The 19,093-nt window shown below is 36.0% G+C and overlaps 1 protein-coding gene and 1 long non-coding RNA gene across 3 annotated transcripts in view; one reads left to right on the forward strand and one right to left on the reverse strand.

Annotated features, from left to right (window-relative positions):
- The window catches only part of CDH18 (cadherin 18), a 366,676-nt gene that overhangs the window by 231,409 nt on the left and 116,174 nt on the right, over nucleotides 1–19,093 (reverse strand). The window lies entirely within an intron of this gene.
- On the forward strand, nucleotides 1,445–18,953 carry LOC129059348 (uncharacterized). The gene is made up of 3 exons (XR_008525165.1): nucleotides 1,445–1,584; nucleotides 13,400–13,538; nucleotides 17,824–18,953. It is a non-coding gene; the product is annotated as an uncharacterized LOC129059348 (long non-coding RNA).

The following is a 19,093-nucleotide window of genomic DNA, read 5'->3' on the forward strand; positions in this document are numbered from 1 at the left end:
ACTTCTTTCCCAGAAAAGTATAAGTAACTAAAATTTCTATACATCTACGGAATGCATGCATGTTGAAACGTATTGTGCAAGTCTTGCTCACATCAAGGCACCAAAATGTCTACAAATATAACCATTTGTCAAGACCTAAGTGGTTAATATGGTCCAAATTACCCTTAAGCTCCTGCTTTAAGGCCTACAAATACCCCTAAGGAAAAATCCACCACGGTGCACTCAGTCCTGTGTTGCCAAAGCTCTCCGCTGCACTCTTCTGCAGCGTTCTTTCTTTCTTTCTCCTTTTTTTTTTTTTTTTTTTTGAAATGGAATCTCCCTCTGTCCCCCAGGCTGGAGTGCAATGGCACAATCTCAGCTCACTGCAACCCCCGCTTCCCGGGTTCAAGTGATTCTCCTGCCTCAGCCTCCTGAGTAGCTGGGACTACAGGTGCGTGCCACCACACCTGGCTAATTTTGTGTATTTTAGTAGAGAGGTGGTTTCACCGCGTTGCCCAGGCTGGTCTTGAACTCCTGAGCTCAGGCAATCAGCCCACCTTGGCCTCCCAAAGTGCTAGGATTACAGGTATGAGGCACCACACCCTGCTGCAGCATTCTTTCTAACTAACAAAACATCCCTTTCAGCAGGGCATGGTGACTCATGCCTGTAATCCCAGCACTTTGGGAGTCCAAGACAGGTGGATCAGCTGAGGTCAGGAGTTCAAGACCAGCCTGGCCAACATGGTAAAACCCTGTCTCTACTAAAAATACAAAAATTAGATGGGTCTGTAGTGGCATGCACCTGTAATCCCAGGTACTCAGGAGGCTGACTCACGAGAATCACTTGAACCCAGGAGGTGGAGTTTCAGTGTGTTGGGAACAGGCTCCCAAATCTGGCCATAAGCAGGCCCCAAAACCGGCCATAAACAAAATTTCTGCAGCACTGTGACATGCTCATGATTGCTATGGCAGCCACACTGAAGGTTGTTTGTTTACCAGAATGACAGCAAGGAACACCTGGCCCACTCAGGGCAGAAAACCACTTAAGGCATTCCTGAACCACAAACAATAGCATGAGTGATCTGTGCCTTAAGGACATGTTCCTGCTGCAGATAACTAGCCAGAGCCCATCCCTTTGTTTCCTGTTTTAGTTAATCTACAATCTATAGAAACAATGCTTATCACTGGCTTGCTGTCAATAAATATGTGTGTAAAACTCTGTTCGTGGCTCTCAGCTCTGAAGCCTGTCAGCCCCTGATTCCTACTCCGCACTCCATATTTCTGTGTGTGTGTGTCTTTAATTCCTCTAGCGCCACTGGGTTAGGGCTCCACGACTGAGCTGGTCTCGGCAAGTGGTGCCTATATATGGGGCTTGAACTCCGGTCAAAGGGTTGCCAGAGCGACGGTTGGAGAACGCGGAACTAAGCTGGAGGACACCCGAGTACTCTTAAGCAGTCCCCATGGTGAGTAAGAAGGGGAGCTCGGAAGCATCAGGGTAACAATGGGCAAGTGTGGGCTCTGGTTCATTCCACCTTGGAACCTTTTCACACTGATGATAAGGAGGAAGGAGAGTATAACGAAGTAACAGAAGAGGTGACAGAGCAGGTTTGTTTGCCAGCCAAAGTTAAAGCGGCAAAGGAGGGAAAGGTTTGTCCCTACCCTTCTGCACTCCCTCATTATTTTGAAGAAAAAGAGTGGCCTGACCCTCCAGATCTTTCTTTTGCGGAGGGCACAGGGCAAAAAGTAGTTGCCCCAGTGACTGTTCAAGCAGTGCCTTGAGCGACTCCTCTCAGTTCTATTCAGCCAGGAATTCAGCAAGCTAGATGAGAGGGTGATACAGAGGCTTGGCAGTTCACTGTTAGGATACACCCCTCCTCCCCGATCAACAGGGAAATACTATAGCTACATTTGAGCCTTTTCCTTTTAAAATACTTAAAGGATTTAAACAAGCTATCAATCAATATGGACTAGGTTCTCCTTTTGTAATGGGACTGTTAAAGAATGTTGCTGTCTCCAGTCAGATGATGCCAGCAGGGGCTATAGGATTACTTCTAGGTAGATCTAGTTTAAATTTAAAAAGAGTGCAAGTACATACAGGAGTCATTGATTCAGATTACAATGGGTAAATTCAAATTATTATATCTACTTCTGTTCCCTGGAAAGCAGAGCCAGGACAGTGTATAGCACAGCTCCTGATTGTGTCATATGTGGAAATCAGAAAAGTGAAATTAAAAGAACAGGAGGATCTGGAAGCACAAATAAACAAGGCAAAGCAGCTTATTGGGTGAATAAAATTACTGATAAATGTCCTACCTGTGAAATAACTATTCAGGGAAAGAAATGTAAAGGTTTGGTAGATACAGGAGCAGACATTTCAATCATTTCTCTATAGCGCTGGCCGTCCACATGGCCAATTTAACCTGCTCAGTTTAACATAGTTGGAGTTTGTAAAGCTCCTGAAGTATATCGAAGTAGTTATATTTTGCTTTGTGAATGGCCCGATGGATAACCTGGGACTATTCAACCAGTCACAACTTTTGTACCTATAAATTTATGGGGAAAAGATTTATTACAATAATGGGGAGCACAAGTTCTAATTCCAGAGCAATTATACAGCCCTCAAGGTCAATATATGATACATGAAATGGGGTATGTCCCTGGTATGGGACTAGGAAAAAAATTGCAAGGTTTGAAGGAATTGCATCAAGCAGAAAGACAAAGTTCCTGCCAAAGTTTAGGATATTATTTTTGATGGCAGCCATTGTTAAGCCTCCAGAACCTATACCTTAAAATGGTTAACAGATAAGCCAATTTGGATAGAACAGTGGTCACTAAGTAAAGAGAAACTGGAGGCTTTAGAGGACTTAGTTACTGAACAATTAGAAAAAGGTCACATAGCTCCAACATATTCCCCTTGGAATTCTCCAGTCTTTGTTATTAAGAAAAAATCAGGTAAATGGAGAATGTTGACAGATCTTAGAGCCATTAATTCAGTTATACAACCTATAGGGGCATTACAGCCAGGATTGCCTTCTCCTGCTATAAGTCCAAAAAATTGGCCTTTAATAGACATAGATTTAAAAGACTTTTGTTACTATTCCCTTAGCTGAGCAGGACTGTGAACGGTTTGCATCTACAATTCCTGCAGTAAACAACCTGCAGCCTGCTAAGCGTTTTCATTGGAAAGTGTTGCCACAAGTCATGTTAAACAGTCCAGCAATTTTCCAGACTTATGTAGGGCAAGCAGTTGAACCTACTCGTAAAAAATTTTCACAGTGTTATCTTATTATGTGGATGATATACTTTGTGCTGCCCCCACTTGAGAAATATTACTTCAACGTTATGATCACTTGCAAAATTTGATTTCTCACACTGGTTTAATTATAGCTCCAGACAAAATTCAGACTACTACTCCTTACTCCTACTTGGGGACCTTAGCAAATAACACTATAATTGTGCCACACAAAGTAACCATATGTAGGGATCAATTGAAAACATTAAATGACTTTCAAAAATTACTAGGGGATATTAATTGGATACGACCTGCCCTAGGCATTCCTACCTATGCCATGAGTAATCCATTTTCTATCCTTAGAGGAGAGCCTAGTCTCAGTAGCCCTCAGCAATTAACTAAGGAGGCTGAGGCAGTGTTACAGCTAATTGAGAAGCAAGTGCATAAGACTCAAATAAATAGAATAGATCCAGGGAAGACTCTAGATTTGCTAATTTTTTCAACTCAGCATTCACCTACTGGTTTTATTGTTCAAGAGCAGGATCTTGTAGAGTGGCTTTTTCTTCCACATACTAATTCATGGACTTTGACTCCTTATTTGGATCAAATCACTACTATGATAGGAAATGGGAGAACTCGGATTGTTAAATTACATGGATATGATCCTGGAAAAATTATTGTCCCTCTCAAGAAGGCACAAATACAGCAAGCTTACTTGGCAAACCCATTTAGCTGACTTTGTGGGTATTCTTGATAACCATTTTCCTAAAATGAAACTGTTTCAATTTTTGAAATTAACTAATTGGATTCTCCCTAAAACAACTAAATTTATACCAATTGAAGGTGCTGAAAATGTCTTCACAGATGGGTCTAGTAATGGTAAAGCTTCTTATTCTGGCTCGAAATGTAAAGTTCTCCAGACGCCCTATACTTCAGCTCCAAAAGCAGAGCTTGTAGCTGTAATTGAGGTATTGACTGCTTTTGATATGCATATTAATGTGATTTCTGATTCTTCATATGTGGTTCATTCCACATAATTAACTGAAAATGCTCAGTTATGATTTCATACAGATGAGCAACTGATAACTTTGTTTACCCAATTGCAAACAACAGTTAGGAGTAGAATGTACCCTTTTTATATCACTCATATTAGGGCTCATACACCTCTTTCAGGACCTTTGACTGCAGGGAATCAAATGGCTGATCGCCTAGTTGCTACTGCAATATCTAATGCCAGACACTTTCACAATTTAACCCGTGTTAATGCCTCTGGTCTCAAACACAGATACAGCATTACCTGGAAAAAAGCTAAAGCTATTATCCAGCATTGCCCAACTTGCCAAATGGTGCATTCTTCTTTTACAGGAGGAGTTAATCCTCGAGGATTGGAACCTAATTCTCTTTGGCAAATGGACATCACACATGTTCCCTCATTTGGGAGACTAGCTTATGTACATGTATGCGTAGACACCTTTTCTCACTTTGTCTGGGCAACATGCCAATCAGGAGAGTCTTCTGCCTGTGTTAAATGTGTCACCTTTTGCAGTGTTTTGCGGTGATGGGCATTCCAGCTTCTATTAAAACAGACAATGCCCCAGGCTCTACTAGCCAAACTCTAGCTACATTTTTCTCTATAAGGAATATTAAACACATTACTGGTATCCCATATAATTCTCAAGGACAAGCCATAGTGGAAAGAATGAATCTCTCCCTGAAACCGCAGTTGCAAAAGCAAAAGGGGGGAAAAAGGGACTACGGGACACCGTATATACAATTGAATCTAGCATTATTGACTTTAAATTTTTTGAGCCTGCCTAAAGGCTAGATGCTATCAGCAGCTAAAAAGCATCTACAGAAACCAGCTGTAAAGACAGAAGCAAAGCAACTGGTTTGGTGCAGAGATCCAATAACAAAAAGTTGGGAAATAGGTAAAATAATAACTTGGGGTAGAGACTATGCTTGTGTTTCTCCAGGACTGAATCAACAGCCAATTTGGGTATCATCAAGACATCTAAAGCATTACTATGAGCCAGATACCCAGGAAGAGGTTTTGGGAGGATCCCAAAGACCCACCAGTGGCAGCGTTGTCCAAGTTGATACTGAGGACGACCCCAACTGTCACGAGCAACACCCACTGAACACAGCCACCTACCGGGGGACAGATCAAGAAGCTGTCACAGATAGTGGAAGAAAACCTGAGGAAAGCAGGACAACCAGTCACAATGAGTAACTTAATGATAGCTATGATAGTGGTGATCACCATTGCCATGAGTATTCCTTTAACAAGAGCTGACACAGAGAACAATTATACTTATTGGGCACATTTACCTTTTCCACCACTTCTACGACCTGTAATTTGGCTGGACCCCCCAGTGGAGGTATACACTAATGATAGCTCTTGGATGTTTGGTCCTACAGATGATAGAGGCCCATCTCACCCACATGAGGAAGAAACTGTTATGAATATTTCTTTAGGATTTGAACATCTGCCTATCTGTTTGGGAATGGCCACTAGTTGCCTACCCCTTTGCTATCAATCTTGGCTGGCAATAATGCCTGGATATAATCACTCTATGACACAGTTACACTTGCTTTCTGGTCTTAGTATTTACTATAATAAATCTGCTCCTATAATTGAGGCATACCACCTCAAAAACCTATTTGTAAACAGGATTGGACCTGGTCCAAAAATAAATGTGCTTGTTTGGGAAGATTGCATTGCAGAACAGGCAGAGGTGCTGCACAGTGATTCCCATGGAATCATTACCGAACGGTCCCCTAAGGGGATGTTTAGCTTGAATTGCACCTCTCCATCTGCAAGCCATGGCCACACTATGTTCAGCTGGTCTGAATAAAACAGTCAGATGGTAGAAATGGTAAGAAGTATGGCAAGAGTTCCTATTATCTGGAAACACAGTGGTATAGTGGCACCTCAACCTCAAATGATATGGCCCACTCTAGGAGCTAAACATAAGGATTTGTGGAAACTAGTAATGGCTCTTAGTGAGATCAAAATTTGGGAAATAATGAAAAAGCATCTAGAAGGACACTCTACAAACTTGCCTTTGGATATTGCAAAATTAAAAGAACAAATATTTAAGGCATCCCAGGCACACCTGACCTTAGTGTCAGGAACTGGAGTGCTTGAAGGAGCTGCAGATGCATTAGTAGCTATTAACCCATTGAAATGGATAAAAACACTTGGAGGCTCTATGATTTCAATGATGATTGTGCTTTTAATTTGTGTTGTTTGTCTTTATATAGTCTGCAGATGCGGATCGCAATTCCTGTGAGAAGTAGCTCATGGAGATAAAGCTGCCTTTGCTTTTATCATCTTGCCAAAAAAAAAGGGGGACATGTTGGGAACAGGCCCCCAAATCTGGCCACAAACAGGCCCCAAACTGGCCATAAACAAAATTTCTGCAGCACTGTGACATGCTCTTGATGGCTATGATGCCCATGCTGAAGGTTGTTGGTTTACCAGAATGAGGACAAGGAACACCTGGCCCACTCAGGGCGGAAAACTGCTTAAGGCGTTCCTGAACCACAAACAATAGCATGAGCAATCTGTGTCTTAAGGACATGTTCCTGCTGCAGATAACTAGCCAGGGCCCATCCCTTTGTTTCCCATTTTAGTTAATCTACAATCTATAGAAACAATGCTTATCACTGGCTTGCTGTCAATAAATATGTGGGTAAAACTCTGTTCGCAGCTCTCAGCTCTGAAGGCTGTCAGCCCCCTGATTCCCACTCCACACTGTATATTTCAGTGTGTGTGTGTCTTTAATTCCTCTAGTGCTGCTGGGTTAGGGTCTCCATGACCGAGCTGCTCTCAGCATCAGTGAGACAAGATGGTGCCACTGCCCTCCAGCCTGGGCAACAGAACTAGACTCCATAACAAAATAAATAAATAAATAAATAAATAACTTTCCTTTCAAACCTGTACTGTTGGTAAATTCCTCTTATTACCCATGAGCCAATCACTTGCCATGGCAGTGGCTCTGATACCTCACCTGGCACTTACCCCTCAACTGGCACTTACCACTCACCTGGCACTTACTTTGGAAATATGGGAAGGAAGGGGTTTGGGGGACTTTCTTCTGATACTGCATAGGATGGGAGCTTGAGACATTTATTTGTATTTTAAATAAAAGGCTTGGCCCAGCACGGTGGCTCATGCCTGTAATCCCAGAACATTGGAGACCAATGTGTGTGGATCACCTGAGGTCAAGAGTTCAAGGCCAACCTGATCAACATGGCGAAACCCCGTCTCTACTAAAAATACAAAAATTAGCTGTGTTTGGTGGCAGACGCCTGTAATTCCAGCTACTCAGGAGGCTGAGGCTGGAGAATCACTTGAACCTGGGAGGCGGAGGCTGCAGTGAGCTGAGATTTTGCCATTGTATTCCAGCCTGGGCATCAAGAGTGAAACTCTGTCAAAAAACAACAACAAAAAAAGAAAGTAAAGAAGGAAGGAAGGAAGACAGAAAGACAGAAAGAGAGAAAGAGAGAGAAAAAAGGAGAGAGAGAAAGAAAGAAAAAGAAAAGAAAAGAGAAAGAAAGAAAAGAAAAAAGAAAAGAAAACGAAAGAAAAGGCATACCCCAAAATGTTGGGAGAGTTAGGCACATAAGACCACAGCAAAAAGAAAACGAAATTGAGATTTTAACAATAATAGAAAAAACATAAATCTTCTTAAAACCATAAGTTTGGCTGGGCTCAGTGGCTCATGCCTGTAATTCCAGCACTTTAGGAGGCCAAGGTGGGTGGATCACCTGAGGTCAGGAGTTCAAGACCGGCCTGGCCAACATGATGAAACCCTCTCTCTACTAAAAAATACCAAAATTAGCCAGGCATGGTGACAGGCACCTGCAATCCCAGCTACACGGGAGGCTGAGGCAGGAGAATTGTTTGAACCCAAGAGGCAGAAGTTGAAGTGAGTCAAGGTCATGCCACAGCACTCCAGCCTGGGTGACAGAGTAAGACTCCATCTCAAAAAACAAAAACAAAACACTCGTAAGTTAATGATTCTTCTCTTATTCAGATATTCAGCCTTTCTAAATTCAATATATGGAAGACGGGAATATTTTTGAGAAATGAAATAAGGCAAAAAACCATGAGCATTAATATTAGAAATGGTATTATTTTGAATAACTGCCTTCCCAAAGTCAGATTTTATTTCTATATAAACAAATATTGTCTTCCATGTGTCACACAATGCACTAACCATTATGGAAGATACAAAAATGAGTAATGCAAGGTCTCAGTGAGCTTGCATTCCAGAGATTTATTTTTTAGTTATGTACATGTAAAACATGTTGTTTTCGTTTCTCAGAAATAATTTACTTTGTAAACTTGTAAATCAAGAATTATTTTATTTATCATGTTTCCAAAAATATTTAGTTTTCTATGAGCTCTGAAATACTACTGTTTTGGCAATCATTTGGAAAAATCCTAAACTAGAATATTACAAAATTGATAGAAGTAGCAAAATAAAAACTGTTTACAGAAGATCAGAGATGTGACAAATGTTACGTAAAATACAAATATTACTAATATTTATTTAAAAATAATAATCCACAAGTCATTTCTTCTACAAAACTTTTATAAACTTAGTTTTGTAGCTAAAGTTAGATAATGTAGGCCTTCAATAAAGATAATGAGATATAATTTGAAGTCAAATAATATGATGCCTTCAGTTTGGTTCTTCATACAAGGCTATCATAACCAAACAGCATGGTACTAACATAAAAATAGACACATAGGTCAATGAAATATAATACAGAACTGAGAAATGAAGCCACGTACTTAAGGCCAACTGATCTTTGACAAAACCAACAAAAACATACTCTGAGGAAAGAATACCCTATTCAACGAATGGTTCTGGGAAAATTGGATTGTCATATCCGGAAGAATGAAATTGGACACCTACTTCTCATTATATATAAAAATTAACTCAAGGTGGATTAAGAGTTAATATCTGAATCTATAAAAATACTAGAAGAAAACCTGGGACAAACTCATCTAAACATTGGCCTAGGCAAATAATTCATGATTAAAACCTCAAAAGGAAATGCAACAAAAACAAAAATAAACAAGTAAGACTATATTAAACTAAAAAGCTTCTGCACAGCAAATGCAACAAATCAACCAAGCGAACAACTTTCAGAGTGGGAGAAAATACTTGCAAACTATGCATCTGACAAGAGACTAATATCCAGAATCTACAACAAATGCATACAACTCACAAACTACAACAACAATAACAAAAATCAAAGAACCCTATTTCAAAGTGGGCAAAAGACATAACAGACATTTCTCAAAAGGAGGCATACAAAGGGCCACCAAGCACGTAAAAGACATTTCTCAAAAGGAGACACAAATGGCTATCAAGCATATGAAAAAAATGCTCAACATCATTATTCATCAGAGAAAGGTAAATTAAAACCACAGTGGAATAACAGCTTACACAAATCAGAATGGCTGTTAGTATAAAGTAAAAAAAAAAAAAAAAAAAAAAGCAAATGTTAGAAACACTGCAGAGAAAAGGGAATGTTTATACACTGTTGATAGGAATGTAAATTAGTACAACCTCTGAGAAACAGCATGGAGAATTCTCAAAAAAATTCAAACCATTTGATCCAGCAAACCCACTACTACTACTACCCAAAGAAAATGAAATTATTGTATCAAAAGCATATTTATACCCATATGTTTGTTTAGAACGATTCACAATAGCAAATATACAGTAAGTATCCACCAATGGATGACTGGATAAACAAAATGTGCTATATATACACCGTGGAATATTACTCAGCCATTAAAAAGAATGAAATCATGTCTTTTGCAGGAACATAGATGGAATTGGAGGCCATTATCTTAAGTAAAATAATGCAAAGAGAAAGTCAAATCCTACATGTTTTCTCTTATAAGTGAAAGCTAAATAATGTGTACACATGGACATAGAGTGGGGAATAATAAATATTGGAGACTCTGAAGGGTGGGTGGGAATGAGGAATGGGAAATTACTTATTGGGTACAAAGTACATTTTCTGGGTGCTTGTTATACCAAAAGCCCAAACTTCACCACTATATATCCATGTAACGAAACTGTACTTGTATCCCTCAAATTTATAGAAATAAAAGAAAATACAGATAATTAAAAACTTGCTACTGTGTGTAAAGCACTCAGGGAGGCCTGGTGTGGAAAGCAACAGTAACATCTATAGTATTCAAGCCCTTATAGAGCTCTCAGAGTAGAGACGAAATGCCATATGAACAAAAGGGCTACTGTTATGTTTTAGGAGGAATGTAAAAATGTTATCAAAGATCAGAGATTAGTTCTAAGAGTACAGGGAATCAACCATTGAAGTGTAAATTTGCCTGGGAAGGGCATGCCAGGAAGAGAAATAGACTAAGTGAAAAAATAACATAGAAGCAGTGCTTGGTTGAAATACAGAAGTAAGTATGAGCTTAAAATTTTTATATATGTATGCACATATATTTATATATATGTATGTATTCTACATATATGTATATATAATAGGAAAATTATATGTGTATTTTCTATATATATGTGCATATATAGTGGTAAAAATTGTGGAACATTAATAATATTCTAGTGCTTTCTAGATTTCATTGTACATATCTAAGATACTGGGTTAGAGAAGAATCTAGGGAAATCAACGGGATTGCAGTATATTTAATCCTGTGGCAGTAGGATAAATGACCTCAGAATAAATTTAAAGTAATGAAAGAAAAATCAAATTGCTTGGTAATTATATAACATGAATTATGTTTAATCAGGCTTAAAGACTGAAGAACACAATCGCAATGTTTCCTATTATCTATTGATTTAATATTTGACAATAAATTAACTAGTATTAATAGCTAATATATTTGCCAGGCTATTGGCCGAACAATAATTCCCAGTATTTTTTTTTTCTCAATAGTTACTATTGAGATGCAGGAGGCATAGAGCGAGGTCACAAAAAAAGAAGATTAAATAAATTTATCTTTTATTAGGAAGAAATAGTATAAGACATGCTACAATTGACCAACATTGGTTCCTATCTTTTTGATATGTAAAGGTATAACTACCATTTTATAGCGAATTAGATGATTTTTTTACTCTCCTGGTAGGAGCTGGTCAATTTTTTGACAAACAGTTGACATTTTTGAAGAAGTACATTCAATTTGTTTCCTTACTCTGTTTGCTTAACAGCTTTATGTAAGTTTAATTTACATACCATAAAATTTACTTAAGTGTACAGTTCAACCTAATTCCATCTTAATTGTTTCATCTAGGGCTACAATGAATAGTTTGACTAGCATAGAACACTGATCTATAATTGTATTTTGTTAGAACTATATGCAGAGGAATTAAATTTGATAGATATTATTCTGTTCATGTCAAAAGGACACTATGATCTTCCCACGGAGTAGGGGAGTTATCTGATATCTATAGTGTCTGTAAAGTACTTTGGTACTTTGTTTTGGCAATAAAATTATTTAATAAATATGCATTCTCAGTGGAGTATCAGAGAAAAATGCATTTAGTTTCATTTTGATTCCCCCAAATAGCAAACCTAATATATCTTTTGATATTTCATTTAAATCAGTGTGAAAATGTCCTTTTGCAGTTTGATATTGCACTGAAACTGTAAAGTGGTTACTCACGGAGAGAGGGCAGTGTGCTCTCTCTGGTTCATAGATTTCAGGTTGAAAGTAATGAAAGTATTCTCAGGAAGCCAACTCAACACCTGCCTGGGCAGTGCACTGTACTATGACGGTGATTCATATGTCTGCAAAGCACATTTCACAAAGGTCCCAGGTATCAGTTAGCGCAGGTTATGCATCTGAATATAAAAATAACGTAATCGGAGTGACTTCATTGAGGTCCTTTTCTTCAGCAACCTCCATGTAACTTTCTGTTTGTGTGCTTGTTGTCACAAATACATGTTTAAATCCAGAAGATGATAAAGCCAATTGAGGAAGCATTGGCACCTTTATAAAGATTTCAAAATTTTCCTAAAATACCGCAGTGGCATCACTGGCCGGAGCAGTGTCGATGGATACAGGGAGGCTGGAAAAATCTAGATTTTTAACTGCATATGTTGCCACCCTGAGTAAAATCAGAGCTACGATAACGACAGGCAAAATGAGAAATTGATATTAAATAGACAACCACTAATGTCTACTATAATTTAATAACTCTTTATTTCTTAAATGCTATCTAAAGTTGACTTTTTTTCTGTGTTGTTATCCTCACACAATCTGCTGCAGTTCAGGAACTACTTGGAATTCTTCCCTAAAGTAGACAAAGTGAGATTTATTTATTTATTTATTTTTTCGGTAAATGGAACCTATTTATTTTTTTTCCAAGATGAACAAATTACTTAGCTTTGATGATGACTACCTAACCATTTTTTTCTGTTAGTCAGCTATAAAAGAATTATTTTTAAATGTTTCTACAATAAGTTCTCAATGACCTTAATAGGTTCTTTAAAATGGTGATTGCAAGAGAAGGGACATACAGCAGGTCCTCAAATTATGTCATTTCCATTACTTCATTTCCTTGTAACATTGACAGAAACAATATATACTGTCATTATACTTTATTTTGCTTAAAAATTACAGTTTCCAAGAATCTGTGAATGATAAGTGAGGACATACTGCAAAATTGTTTGTGCAAGCAATTATTATTGTTATTATTATTATCAATAGGAATGGGCTATAAAAAGATAAATTGACAAAGCATATTCTATCGTGAAATCTTCCTTATCTTCTGCAGATATTGTAAACCACAATTTAAATATTTTATCGTCTTAGCTTTTAATAGATATAAAATATTGACTTTGGAAAGTGAAAACTATTGTCAAATAGATTTTCATATGAAATTATATAAAATGAAATTTAAAATCTATAGGACTTCTAAAGATGCTTTATATAGTTTTTTTAAGCATATAGAGAAATCATTCCTAGACTTAATATTTTTCCTCACCGAGCAAAAATGAAACCAAATAAATTTGGGGAGGTAATAGAGAACAAAAAATGTTGATGAATTTAATTATGCAGACTGAAGAAATAATGTTGAAAACCTTGTTTTCAATTACATCCTATGAAATTCATTGAGGTCTTCAACTGAGTTCATTTTTATAGCTGATTGAATTCTGTTACAAAATTTTAAGAAAAGGTCATCTTGAAGAATCACAGTTATTGCCCATCAAGGGCTCCGCATTAGTGACTGTTGTTTCAGAAAGAGCATGGCAGTTTACCTCATCTAGAGACACTATTCTGAGTCAAGACTGTCAATTCTGAAGACAAAAGGTTGGTTATTTTATTGTCTAACTTTTATCTCCTTATAGATCATCATTCACAATTTTCTAATGGTATATTTCTCTTATTTATCATGTTTGTAAAAGATTTCTAGAAAATGTTTGGAAGGAATTTAATCGCATTTAAGTTCATAACGTATCTTATCTTTTTAAAATTTATATAACTTTCTACTAAAAAATTCTTTCAAACAAAATAATCATTTTTTACTACTTCAGATAAGACTATTTCAAATTCTCATAATCATTCAAAATGTAGTAATTTTGGAAATTCTTGTCAATCTCTTTTTTTCTTTTTCTTTTTTTTTTTTTTGAGATGGAGTCTCTCACTCTGCCACCGAGGCTGGCGTGCAGTTGCGCGATCTTGGCTCACTGCAACCTCTGCCTCCTGGGTTCAAGCAATTCTCTCTGGCTCAGCCTCCTGAGTAGTGGGGATTACAGGCACGCACTACTATGCCTGACTAATTTTTGTACTTTTCAGTGGAGACAGGATTTCACCATGTTGGCCAGGCTAGTCTTGAACTCCTGACATGATCCGTCCACCTTGGTCTCCCAAAGTGCTAGGATTACAGGCATGAGCCACTGCTCCTGGCCTCTTGTCAATTTTAAAGAAGGAGACAAGATAACTTGAGTCCTATATTTTTCCAAGGACTGGGCTAAGAGCATTGCCCTCATTCTCCCATGGGATTTAGGCATTATTACCATTCTAAGTTTATACACATGGAAACAGAAGCAAAAAACTTAAGTAATTTGATTAATTTATCAAGCAACTAAGTAGTATTCTAGGATTTGAAAACAAAGCATCCCCAACTTCTTTTGCAATAAACCTTAGTATTTCAGAAAAATATTTACAATTTATGCTATATTTATATTACATTAAACTATAATGTGACTCCAAATAGTATATTAATCTTTGGTAGAAAGGCCAAGTAAGCAGTTTCTTCATTATATTTATAATAATGCCATGTCAAAATAAATAATAATCTGACTGTGTCTTTGAAACTGATAGTCATTATTAGGTGTAGGGAATTTTACTTGATGCTAAGTGTTCTGTCCCTGTGAGATAGATGTTATTAATGCAAAAGAATCTGACTGACAAAATATTTGAAGTTCAATGTCTACTCCTTTTTAATATCATGTAACACAAAAAATTAAAATACCTAAATACATTAGGAGTGTTGATAAAAGAATATGTGGTATGCTCTTTGTATATAAATAAAGATAGCCTGTCTGATCTTACTATTTTTAAGTACCTGACAATTAAATGTAGAATGTATCAATGTAAATGTTTTCAGCCGCTATATTTTATAAATAAATATTCTTACATTAAGATATGTAAAGGCTGTATGAAAAATGATACATGAGTTTAAAACATAAACACGCAAATATGAAAATAAAAAAATGGCTTAGTAGTATCTACTGGGCATGTGAAAAAAACCCACTATGAGAATCATTTATACAAATGTATGAACTCCATTACTGACTTTCAATGATTCATACATTTCATGTTAATTATAGTCAAAAGAGCTGATATTGACTACTAACTATAAACAATTGTAAGGGAGGCTTCACTAGGATTTTGTAAAACAGTATACTCCTTTATTTTTCCTGACATCAGCTTTTAATTTACGTTTTCAGGCTTCCTGAAGATTCAATATACTTGTATGAAATAGACACAGGCATGACTTAAATTATATGCACTAACAAAAATAATATTAAGTAGTTCATAAGTTGTTAACTATGAAACAGCAATCAGAGAATCATCAAATGGCCATGAAAGTAATGAGCATTAAGAGATTTTCATGTCCAGTTAAAAACTACACACTGGTCTTCCATTCTGTAATGAAATGGAAAGTTTCCATTCTGTTTCTAAGGCCTGGAATGATACCTGGTAGATTTCTGGTTCTGTCTCCAACCTATGTTATGGTAACTAGTTCTTTTGTGTAGGAATTTGATCATTCAGCTTTTGTAGTCACCACCTGACAAAAATTTTATGGTTTCTGAAGAGGCATAGAAACCTTGAAATATTGATTTATTTTTAACTCAGTTTACACTATATTAACTGAAGTAAGACTGAGATTTGAGTTGTGCTAATAAACAACCATCATCCCAGATTTCTCTTGAATTTCATTTTCTGATAACTCAAAATGACTTTCTCTCTCAGTGGCCTTCCTCAAAATGCATTGCTTAGGTTTAGCTGTTTCCTTAGATAGTAAAATGTTTTCTTTAATAACTGTAAAAAATGTTTTCTTCCTATGAATCTAGCCGGAAATAGCATATGTATTTTATATTTTATCATCGTAGGCCCCTGTACCTTTTAAATGGTAGTTAATGTTAAATCATCATTTTTTAATGCACATTCGTCCTTTGTTGGTACACACTGAACACAAATCATAAAATAATTACCTTAACAAAAGTCATTAAAAACAATAAATTTTTTTCACAAGATGTTTCACCATACTGATAAGATTTCAGTGTAAAAAAATTCAGATATTATTAATTTAATTCTGTATCACATAGTAACTCAACAGCCACACAATTCATTTTCTGGATACAGCTACTCAGAGATGGTTTATAAAATAGGAAGCCAAGGTCTCTGGAAGAGCACAATGGTTAATAAAATGCATCTTTCGTGGAAACAAGGCAATTGAAACACTGATTTTAGTCATAAGCACTCACAATCCACATTTTGAGGGGTCAAAAGTTATGTTTTATTATGATTGGTCTTCAATGAAAATAATTGGAAACATGCTGAGATGGAGTCATACTAATTAGGGGAATGGAATTAAGTGATACTATTAATATACACCATTATAAGTGACTACTATTTCCATGCTTCTTATATAACATGCCATCCAACGTAACTGATTCTTTGATTTTCAGTATGTTTGTATTTTATTCCATTCACTTTTCTGCACAATTTCAACTAAATTCATTAGTTCTGAGGATGTTTAACAGCATCGTAATTGCGTTTTTAAGCACAAATTGCCAAATTTGTTGTTTGTGAAGACTAATGAACATTTTATTTTATACCCCACTTAGCACTTTCTACTGATACTGTCTAACTCTCTAAGACACTTGCATATTTAAAAGATCTTTAAAAACACTTTTGTTCCTTAATGACCTAGTAGGACAGATATCCATAGGTTCCCATGATGCATTAGCCAGTATAATACTGATATTAACACATATCAAAGTGGAGGCATGTACTTTATTCAATATATTAAAGCTCTGAAGAAAGGAACAAAGAAATGCAAGAGCAAAGAAAATTTTGTAGAGTAGCATTTGAATAGCAGCCTATTTACACTTGAGATAAACTTATTTTTGTTGTTTAATAAGGTACTCACTTAAACTATAATATATGTACATAAATGAATGCACATTGTATTTACATATTATGTTACTGATATATTTGCTTCCCCCAAATCACAAACTACAGCAGTCCAACACTATTAGAGCTTTGGTCTCAGGGACCTAATTTATCCATCCAAGTGCCTACACATACGTGTATTTACTCACACAACATATGCAAACATTCACATTCAGACACATGAACACACAAAATTGATGTTTGTTAACCAATTGCATGCATAAAAAGTGTAAAATAACTTTTTAAAAAAATTTTATACAGGCTGTTTATATCACAGCAATATTCTATTAGGTAACTGTAACATTATTTATAAATAAATGTTTGGCTTTGTATGGTACCATTAATGGACTAATGTCATATATTTGTGTGCATATGTCTTTATGCATGTATGCCTTTGTGACATGTGCATGCATGTGTGTTAGTATAATTCTAAAAAAAGGCAGTTGAAACAGTATTCCTGTTACTTTCCTCTAGGGAGATGTGTATTTTAAGGTAGGATTTATATTTATATTTGAAGCAAATATTATTATTGGGAAAATAGAACAAAATGTGAAATATCACCATTAAAGAATGATGAGCTTTTCAACTAATTCTAAGCTCTTCTAATGAATAATAATGTGTAATCATAAATATGTACATTTTTGTGCCACCACTTAGATTACTAGATTAATAAGCATGTTTTCCTAAATATTAAGTGATACCTTGGAACCAACAGAACCTGCAGGTCTCATATTCATTTTAAGTTGCATTATGTTATTTATTTTATTATATCCCAATATCTATTTTTCACTTTAACTACATATTACAATCTATTCTATAATTATAATGTATATAAGGATATTTATATATATTCATGTGTATATTCTTCATTTCTATATCTATATATGTCCTATGTTGTTTTCTTTTTAAGGTAAAAGAAAGAGAGAAAGAAAGAAAAGTAAGAGAGAGAGAGAAAGAAGGAAAGAAAGAGAAAGAAAGAGAAAGAAAGAAAGAAAGAATTAAGCAAGAGAAAGAAAGAAAGAGTTAAGCAAGTATGTCTGAGATCCATTCATGCCAGTGTATTTCCATGTTGGAGCACTCCAGGAAAAGAAAGAAGGCAAGTGACCCAATCAAATCCTCTTGTAAACATGATAATGACAAAACTCTTGGTAAACAGTCTAGTGGTATTAGCTAGAGAGAAAGTGCTTATCTGTACCATGTTTTTAGTTGGATGTGCCTCACATAACACACTGGTAAACAAATCTATAATCTGTAGACTTATGGAACAAGGTTCCCTGAAAAATGGGTTATATGCTATATAGTTATAGAAGTATAAAGAGATATTTATGATTAAAAAATAGCTCCTTTTTGTATTAGTTATGTGGCTATGCCATTTACTTGGAGATGCCAGATGTTGATCTGATTCAGAATGCATCTCATGCTCAAGAAGGATGTATGGTGCTGCTGGAACATCCTAGATCTCTCTCTACTTCATCCATCTCATAAATATGTACATCCTTAAAATTTTAGAAAAACTTGAGATTTGTTACCAAACACTTGTCTAAATTAAAAATGAGTTTTACTCAGCCAAATTTTTAGCAACAAATTGATTGTCAATGGGGACATGTGATTTTTTTATGGTTTTTGGATTATGCTGCTGTAGCAAATCCTGTAATACATTATTAAGCAGGCTTCATTACCATTTTGGCCTGATATGACAGGATATAATTGATGTGATATAATGTCATATGTTATGATTGACATAATATGTTTTGGCCAGTAAAAAATAAAAGGAGAGCAGAATTTATATTTTTTCCTAAAAAATGTTTATGTCTTTGACATCATTTTAATTCTTTTTTGGTAACACAATATTTGAGGGCTGAATAATCTACTCATTAGAAAAAATTGCCAACCCAAGAAATAGAAATCCCCCAGTACAGTACAATTTTATATATATCTGTGTATGTATACCTAACAATTTATGTGACAAGCAAAATCAATGTAGGAAAATTTCAAAGAACTATTTACCCTCTTCAGCAAAGAATTAAAACTAATATACAAGCGGAGCAAATAATACATTTGAAAATCTCATTCAATGTTTGTAATATGCCATATTTGTTTTAAACAGAGATTATTTATTTAAGTATTACAGAAATACTGAAGGATAAGTAACCTTTTCTTGCATGGGTATAAATAATGGA

This window comes from Pongo abelii, chromosome 4, assembly GCF_028885655.2.
Source record: "Pongo abelii isolate AG06213 chromosome 4, NHGRI_mPonAbe1-v2.0_pri, whole genome shotgun sequence".
Lineage (NCBI taxonomy): Eukaryota > Metazoa > Chordata > Mammalia > Primates > Hominidae > Pongo > Pongo abelii.